We start from the raw sequence: 9143 nt of genomic DNA, 5'->3' as shown, positions 1-9143 counted from the left end.
GAATGAGAGAGGGGTGCGTGGGGAGGGGGTCTGGCTTGTATTTTGGTCGTGGTCGAGAGCGTTTCTGGTGAGACACCCCCCCCAGTCTCAGCAGGGGGCTGTGAGGGGGTGGAAAGCAGCAGAGCCCCACTGGTTATTTACTGTCGGTTGCTGGAAGCAGAAGGGTGGGCTCCACTGTGGACCTGATCCTGGTGCCCTCCCCGCTGGCATGGGAAGGGTCTTCCCCATCCCCATCACCTTTCCCAGGTTGCTCCTCCGCTGGCCACATACCCCAAAACTGCTCCTTTTACCTCTCTTCTGCGTTACAGACCCGCCACGCTCGCCTTCACCTCCCAGCCTTTTGGGCTCCCATTTTTTTTCCTTTATTCTTTTTCTTTTCTTTTTTTTTTTATGATTTTTTTTTTCTTTTCTTTTTTTTTTTTAAGAGAGCATCTGTAACTAATGCAAACACATGCCGTAGCCGGAGAGTAAAACCCTGCAGGATTAGCGTGGCATCCGCAACCCTGCCACGTTCTAATCCCGTGGTAATCCCCCTCTCGGCCCACCCCCGCCGGCTTTGGCTATTGTTTAAAGGAAGCAAATGGGATCGTTAGCGGGCAAACCTTAACCAGCTTGGAGCAGCAGAACGGAAGTCGAACCAATTCCCTTCCCCACCCTCCTTGGAGGGGGAGGAAGGGGAGTGTTTCCCCCCTGAAGTCGAACCAATTCCCTTCCCCACCCTCACTGGGGGGGGGAAGGAGGGTGTTTCCCCCTTTTTCCTCCTTGTTAGGCAGATGGGGGGATGCTCCCGGTGCTTCCTGACGGTGCTGTGGCTGAGCCGGTGAATCTGGAGCCCATGGTGGGGGCTGTTTGCTCCACCAGCCCCCCCTGCCCCACGCCATGGTGGGTCTCCTGGGGGCATCACACTGCTTAGGGATGCTCCTGTAGCACCCAGCATCCAACATGCAGCATCCAACGCCCTGCATCCCACATTCAACATCCAGCATCCCACACCCTGCATCCCACATCCAGCATCCAACACCCTGCATCCCACATCCTACATCCTGCATCCTGCATCCCACACCCAGCGTCCCACATCCAGCATCCCACACCCTGTATCCTATATCCAGTGTCCCTACACCCTGCATCCCACATCCAACATCCAGCATCCCACACCCTGCATCCCACATCCAGCATCCCACACCCTGCATCCCATATCCAACATCCAACATCCTGCATCCCACATCCAGCATCCAACATCCTGCATCCCACATCCTGCATCCCACACCCTGCATCCCACATCCAGCATCCCACATCCAGCATCCCCACACCCTGCATCCCACATCCATCATCCAACATCCTGCATCCCACATCCAACGTCCAACATCCAGCATCCCACACCCTGTACCCTGCACCCTGCATCCAGCATCCAACATCCTGCATCCCACATCTAGCACCCTGCAACCCCCATCGTGGGCTCTCTCACATCGGGGTCTGGTGGGGAAGGGGTTGGCAGGTGGGGGACAAACTCCCCCCGGTGTGGATTTGTGCATCCCACATCTAGCACCCTGCAACCCCCGTCGTGAGCTCTCTCACATCGGGGTCTGGTGGGAAAGGGGTTGCCAGGTGGGGGACATGCCATTTCCCAGCCCCAAGTGCGATGCCAACTGGGGGAGCAGGAGCCGGGATGGAGAACCTCCTAGGTTCCTCCAGGATGGGTTGTCCCTTGTGCCTGTGGATGTTTGAAGTGGGATAAGGCACTGGAGGGTCCCAGGGTGGCACCTCGAGGTGCCCCTCGACTCCCCCGAGCTTGGCAGGGTGGGCACTGAGAGGGGAGTGGGGGCTGCCAGTCCCCCTGCCCGTCCCCACAGCCCCCGGCGGGGAGGGAGGCGGGTTCTGGCGCTCTGTCAAGGAATTAATTGAAAAATAAAATCATTAGATGGGAACTCCGGATTTAAACAGCTGTTCTCCATGTGCTCGCTCGCGAGCGAGAGCCGCTGGCTGGGGAGCGAGCGGGGGGAGAGGGGGCTGCGCCGCGGCTCCTGCCGAGAGGCCACTTCTTGCCCAGCAGAGACATCAGCCCCAGCACGAGGGACCAAATGGCTTTGTCACCCCCCCCGGCACCAATGTGGGGTTGGGATGCTCGCTGGGGGGCCAGCAACCCCCGGGGGTTGAGGGGGGTGTTTCTCACCCTCTTTCATCTGTGGGGAGGGCTGTGTGCACGGTGCTGCGCCCCACGGCAGGTTTGGAGTGTGATGATGCTTGGGGGGTGTCACAGGACAGTGCTGTCAGTGTGGGGCATGAGAAGCAAAGCAGGGACACCCATGCCCAGCCACCCATGGCTGTGGGGCCAAGCAATGATCTTACATCTCAGCAAGGATGCTGGTGGGTCTTTATCTTGCCAAGAGCCTTCTTGAACCATGGCTGGTGTCTACGTTTTTCTTGGGACCGCTCTTGGGTCCCAATTCACTTGGGACAGGGGATGGGTGAATTGGGGTCAGCAGGAAAGGATGGCATCACCAATGCGCCTGTTTGGGTGTTGGGGCTGGTTGCTTCCAGCAGAGCCTGTGAACTAAAGGGTGGGTGGTAGGTATGGAGTCCCACCAGCAGCCGTGGTGCCCTGCCAGGATCTGGCTGGTGAGAAATAAGTGATAGTTGGGGGGCTTTACCCAGGATGGGTTGAGGTGGTCTGGAGGTAACAGGAGATGATCCAGGGGTGGTCATGTGTGGGCCTGGGTTGTAATCCTTGCTTTTCTTCTCTTCCTACGTCTCCTTCGCTACCACGTGGACCTGGACAGACTCCCCAAAGAAGAGAAAGCAATCAGAGGTTTTGAATGAAATCCTGGAGCACCTGGAAGAGGAGAGCAACCAAGATGAGACCATCTAGCAGCTTCCTGGCATTGTCGAGGTGGGTACCAGGGCAGTGGGGCCCTGCCAGGGCACGACTGGCCCTGAAGGTCAACATACCTTGGGCTACCACAGGGTTGGCAGTGCCAGGAGGAGGAGAAGGTGGCCTTGCAAAGGCTCGGCAGCCCCCGAGCTGGAGTCCCCACCCTCTGACTCTCCTCCCTGTCACCCCACAGGCTCTTAGCTGGGGTCTCGGGGGGTACAACCCAGATCTGAGCTGGGTTGAGGCTCCGTGTTGAAGCAGGTCCACGCACTGAGTGTGTTTCCCTGCGCTCCCTGGTATTTGCTTTCCTGCAAAGAGAAGGCAGCAGAATTGCTGTCGCAGCAAAATCGCTCTCGAGTCACGGCTCGGCCCTCGCTCTGGTTGGGGGAGAGCAGATGGGCTGCCAAAATAAAAGGAAAAAGTGCCTTTTTGGAGACCAACCTGCAGCTGCCACCACAAAACAGAGCTTGGCAAAGGCCTTTTCCCTGCTGGCACCCCCAGTCCCCTCGGCTTCCCTCCCTCCCAGGCCACCAGGCACCCCAAGGTCTAGTTGGTGCCATCTCGAATTCTGGCTGGCATCGCTCCTCCTTGGCGTGTGTCTTCTTGGAGTGGCTTCTCTTGAGGCTGGAGCAGAGGATGGTGGGAGGGAGCCAGGAATAAATAGCTCCCTGCAGTCAAACACCGTATAATTCAACCAGCCCCAAACTCCTTTTGAGACCACTTTGCAACCCCCCTGCATGGGTTCAAGAGGGGTGAGAGAGGCTCGTGGGTCTCCTTTGTGTGGGTTTGTGGCCACGGTGAAAACCTCAAGTTGCCGGTAGGAAACCTGTCCTCCAGCCACAGCATCTGGAGAAGTGTTATACAAACTTCTGGGAATGATTTTGACACCTTCTGGCTCTCATTTTTACAGTGACAGGAATGGTGCCGGCTCTTAAATCTCATCAAAGTGGCCCCTGGTTTTTAGGGTGTTGCTGGGGCTGAGTGCTGTATGTGGCCAAAGTGGCGTTGAGCTGAGTGTGCCGGGGAGAAGCCGGAGCTCTTCTCCGTGTACTGGCACCGGGAGAAGCCAGGGCTGTGCTCCGTGTACTGGCACTGGGAGATGCTGGGGCTCTCTGTGTACAGACACGAGGAGATGCTGGGGTTCTCCTCCCATGTACAGGCACCGGGAGAAGCTGGGACTCTCCTCCATGTACCGGCACCAGGAGATGCCAGGGCTCTCCTCCAGGTACTGGCACAGGGAGGGGTTGAGGCTCTCCTCTGTGTACCATCAGGAGATGCTGGGGCTCTCCTCTGTGTACCGGCACCTGGAGAAGCCGGAGCTCTCCTCCATGTATCATCACCAGGAGATGCTGGGGTTCTCCATGTACCGGCACCAGGAGAAGCCGGGGCTTTCCTCTGTGTACTGGCACAGGGAGACGTTGAGGCTCCCCTCCGTGTACCAGCACCAGGAGATGCCAGGGCTGTCCTCCATGTACTGGCACTGGGAGATACCAGGGCTCTCCTCCGTGTACCAGCACCAGGAGATGCCAGGGCTGTGCTCCATGTACCGGCACCGGGAGAAGCCAGGTCTCTCCTCCGTGTACCGGCACAGGGAAGCCGCCCCGCTCTGGCTGCCGTGTGTTTGTGTGCACGATGCACATTACTGCTGGAGAGGCTGTTTTCCCCTCGGCAGTATCTCCCTGTCGCTGCGAGGCGGTACCCAATGCACCCAGCAGTGGGATGCTCATAACCTTACTTATTACCAGACTTTTGTTCAACCCACAACGCCGCTGGCTGCCTGAACAGCGAGCGCCTCTGGGCCTGGAGCAGACCAATAACCCTGCTGATACCTCTGCCTTCCCCGGCCAGGCACAGGCACAGCACCGGGGCCCTCCTGATGAAAGGGAAGGTGCTTCCATGACGGCAGGAATAATCTGAGTTGGGTTAAATAACTGCCTGCGTCATGCGGTGCCTCTGCAGTGAGTGCCGGGGCCTCCAGATAACATTTGTTCCCTTGGAACGGCTCTGATTTAAGGATGCCTCGAGGTGGACGTGCTGTTAACACCTTCTCCAACAGCTAGTACAAGGATGGAGCTGGGGAGGGATGGATGTAGGGAGGGATGGATGTAGGGAAGGATGGGGGTAAGGAGGGATGGAGGTGGGAAGGGATGGGTGTAGGGAGGGATGGAGGTGAGGAGGGATGGAGGTGGAAAGGGATGGAGGTGAGGAGGGATGGAGGTGAGGAGGGATGGATGTAGGGCGGGATGGAGGTGGGAAGGGATGGAGGTGAGGAGGGATGGAGGTGGGAGGGATGGAGCTGGGGAGGGATGGAGGTAAGGAGGGATGGAGGTGGAAAGGGATGGAGGAGAGGGAGGGGATGGAGGTGAGGAGGGATGGATGTAGGGCGGGATGGAGGTGGGAAGGGATGGATGTAGGGAAGGATGGATGTAGGGAAGGATGGAAGTGAGGATCAATGGAGGTGGGAGGGTTGGAGCTGGGGAGGGATGGAGCTGGAAAGGGATGGAGGAGAGGGAGGGGATGGAGTTGAGGGATGGCACTGGGGAAGGATGGAGGTAAGGATGGATGGAGGTGGGAGGCATGGAGCTGGGGAGGGATGGATGTAGGGATGGACGGAGGTGGGGAGGGATGGAGGTGAGGAGGGATGGAGGTGGGAGGGATGGAGCTGGGGAGGGATGGAGGTAAGGAGGGATGGAGGTGGAAAGGGATGGAGGAGAGGGAGGGGATGGAGGTGAGGAGGGATGGATGTAGGGCGGGATGGAGGTGGGAAGGGATGGATGTAGGGAAGGATGGATGTAGGGAAGGATGGAAGTGAGGATCAATGGAGGTGGGAGGGTTGGAGCTGGGGAGGGATGGAGCTGGAAAGGGATGGAGGAGAGGGAGGGGATGGAGTTGAGGGATGGCACTGGGGAAGGATGGAGGTAAGGATGGATGGAGGTGGGAGGCATGGAGCTGGGGAGGGATGGATGTAGGGATGGACGGAGGTGAGGAGGGATGGAGGTGAGGAGGGATGGAGGTGAGGATCGGTGGAGGTGGGAAGGATGGAGCTGGGGAGGGATGGAGCTGGAAAGGGATGGAGGAGTGGGATGTGATGGAGGTGAGGAGGGATGGAGCTGGGGAAGGATGGTGCTGGGGAGGGATGGAGCAGACAGGAACAGCAGGACAGACAGCATTGCTCAGAACCTAGGCAAGCCTGGCATTTTTGGATGCATCCTGTCCCAGCCCCTCTGCAAACCCCCTCCCTGAAACTGGTCCTTCTGTGAGGCCCTGGGCTTTACACCAGCAGCTCCCCAGCTCTTTGTGCAGACCCTGGGAGGAGGCTGAGCTCAGTGCCCAGAGCTGTGACACCCTGTGCCAGTCCCCAAAAAGGCCCTTCCATTGCCTCCAAGCACCTTCCCGGCCCCCAGCACCGGGCTTTGCTGCTGTGGGGTGCTCAGGAGAGAGACCCCCACAATTCAGGGGTGTCCCCGTGGGACCTCTGCAGGGCTGGGATGTGAAATGCTCATCCATTTTGGCAGCTCCAGCACATCACCCTGCCCTGCAGAAGCTGTCCATGCTTGGTAAACAGGTGGGTAAACTGAGGCACGGGTGTCAAAGGGGGTGTCACTGTGTCACCCAAAACGGTGACAAGCTTTTTCTTTCCTTTTTTATCACTCAGCATTGATGAGTGACGTTCCCATCCCTTCTCCCTCCATGGCTCCCTGCTGCCTTGGCCATCTACACCAGCACGGGGGGCCAGCAGTGGTGGGACCAGTGGGGGTCCTAGGGTGACTTTGTGCCAATGGGGGGGTCACCGTGGGGAAATGGGGGTTTTAGCATCCCAGGGGTGCAGGATCAACTGGCCAACAGCCAGCAGAAAGGACAGAGGAGCCAGGCAGGGTCCCTTCCAAACCCATGTACGACAATTCCAGCGCCGCTTTGCAGCCGTTGCAGGTTGGGGTTGGATTTTCCTTGGGTTTTTTTTTTTTTTTTCCTGGGGGTTTGGCTTTTTTTTTAATTTTTTTTTTTTTTTTCCTCTCTCCCTTCATTGTCTTTTGTGGCGGGGCAGGTTTCTTGCTGAGTGTCTCTGAGGTCTGCAGCGGCGACGAAAAGGATTAGCGCAAGCAGAGCATGTAGGCTTTAGAGAACAGAGCAGAGTTTGGTTTCAACATCTAATTCAATTTGTTCTGCCGAGATTGAAATATGAAATGGTTGCCAGTCAAACGTTCAAAGGGGGAGGAGGGAGGGAAGAAGAGAGGGAGCCTTCTCAAATTTAAATTTTAATGAAAATTAATTTAACCCTTTGATATGTTTTAAAACATGTTATTTCCCGGTCTGGAAACAGGCTGGAAAACATTCACGAGGGTTGGGTTTTTTTTTTTTTTCCTCGTACCTTCAAACATAATGAAGATTTTCTTTTTCCCTTAATGATACTTATCTTGTTGAGCAGTTTGACATTGGTTAATTTTTCAGGCAATTTGGTATCAAGGAAATCTGTTTGATGTGTGCAGGGGGGGGCTTAATTTAACCCTTTGATATGTTTTAAAACATGTTATTTCCCGGTCTGGAAACAGGCTGGAAAACATTCACGAGGGTTGGGTTTTTTTTTTTTTTCCTCGTACCTTCAAACATAATGAAGATTTTCTTTTTCCCTTAATGATACTTATCTTGTTGAGCAGTTTGACATTGGTTAATTTTTCAGGCAATTTGGTATCAAGGAAATCTGTTTGATGTGTGCGGGGGGGGGCTGTGTATGTGTATACAGATATATATATATACACGCCCGTACATTAATTATGAAAGTGCTGATTGCAGCTCTGGAGAACAGTTTGAGTTAATTCCTGCTCGACTCCTTTGTTACGTATTGAGAGTCCCACACGTTGCACCCCTAAAATTAGAGGGCTTAACGGGAATTTTCCGAAAACGAGCCTACACCTGCTAATTACCCGGAATTAAAATGAATGCCTAAGTAGATCCACAGGAAATGCATCGCTCCCCACTGCCTTTTTCTTTTTGTTATTATTTTGTTCCCCCCAGATCTGAAACAAAGCTAATGATAAAATAATGCAAACTCTCCGAACTGCCTGCGCAGTTAAACCTGGGAAACGGGCTCCCCCGAGCCCCCGACCCCGGCGGAGCTGCTGCAGCTGAACACCCTCACAGCCCGTGGTCATAGTTTCTTTTAGAGCTGTTATACAGAAAGGTGGTATCTATAACAAATGATTGTGCACTAATTGTTGTAATTGGGCTGTGACGAGCCCTGGCCCCCCTTGTTTCGCTGGCTCTTGGCACCAATGGGTTGGTGTCACTCCTCGAGGAGATCTGGGTGCCTATAGGGTGGGATGCTCGTCTGATACGGGTGTCCTTTTTGGGGTGGGTGCGTTGTATCCGGGCTGTGATGGTGACAGAGGGGACAGGCAGCCCCCTCCAAGCCTCCTGCCCCAGAGTGGGTCATCACCCATCACTCTGAGGGTGAGGAGCTGGAGATCACAACCATCTGGGGGCTCTTTGAGAGTTGGGGAGTCTCTCTGGGCTCGAGCAAGGCCTTCAGAGAACTGAAACTGGTGGATTTTCATCCATCCTGCCTTCTGCAAGCCCTGGGACATGGTGCAGAGTCCCCGTGGGGTCTGCAAACCCCGGGTGGAAGCCCACTGCCCCATCGGGTGGCTTTTTGCCAGGTGGTGATGGCTTCTTCTTGGGTGAGACCCCGGCGAGCTCAGCGGGAGCGGTGAAGGCTGCGGCCTGTCCCCAGTCACCCGCCGGATCCCCCTCCCCGGGGCCGGCTCAGGAATTGGATTAGGATATTATTCAAATGCAGCCTTTTTTACTGAATTAGAGGGTTAACGGGTTTTAATGTAAAACTAGCTTTACTTCATTGCTGCCTGTTGCCAGAGGCCTGTGTGGGCTGTGATCTACTTAAGGGGACAGCGAGCAAGTCAGCGCGGAGAGAATATCCCACAGGCCCTGGTTTTGCTGGGTGCTGCCTGTCCCTCTGTGCCCAGGGCTGGGGGTCTCCACCAGGCCATGCTCCCCACCGCTCTCGGAGCCATGCCCATGTCCTCTTTGGTGGCTCAAAGGGACTCATCGCCTTCAGAAAACACATCATGGAATCATAGAATGGTTCAGGTTGGAAGGGACCTTAAAGATCATCGAGTTCCAACCCCCTGCCCTGGGCAGGGACACCTCCCACCACACCAGGTTGCTCCAAGCCCCCTCCAACCTGGCCTTGAACCCCTCCAGGGATGGGGCAGCCACAGCTTCTCGGGGCAACCTGGGCCAGGCTCTCACCACCCTCACA

The 9143-nt window shown here is 56.0% G+C and overlaps 1 long non-coding RNA gene across 1 annotated transcript in view; it reads left to right on the top strand.

Moving 5' to 3' along the window:
• LOC106899651 overlaps positions 1-9143 on the top strand; it is a 26701-nt gene that overhangs the window by 4851 nt on the left and 12707 nt on the right. Inside the window, exon 2 of the long non-coding RNA XR_001414068.1 lies at positions 2778-2887. This is a non-coding gene — a long non-coding RNA (uncharacterized LOC106899651). The remainder of the gene's footprint in view (positions 1-2777; positions 2888-9143) is intronic.

The sequence above is a fragment of the Calidris pugnax genome, unplaced genomic scaffold, assembly GCF_001431845.1.
Source record: "Calidris pugnax isolate Ruff unplaced genomic scaffold, ASM143184v1 scaffold32, whole genome shotgun sequence".
Taxonomy (NCBI): Eukaryota; Metazoa; Chordata; class Aves; order Charadriiformes; family Scolopacidae; genus Calidris; species Calidris pugnax.
This window is presented reverse-complemented; position numbering and strand designations above follow the sequence as displayed.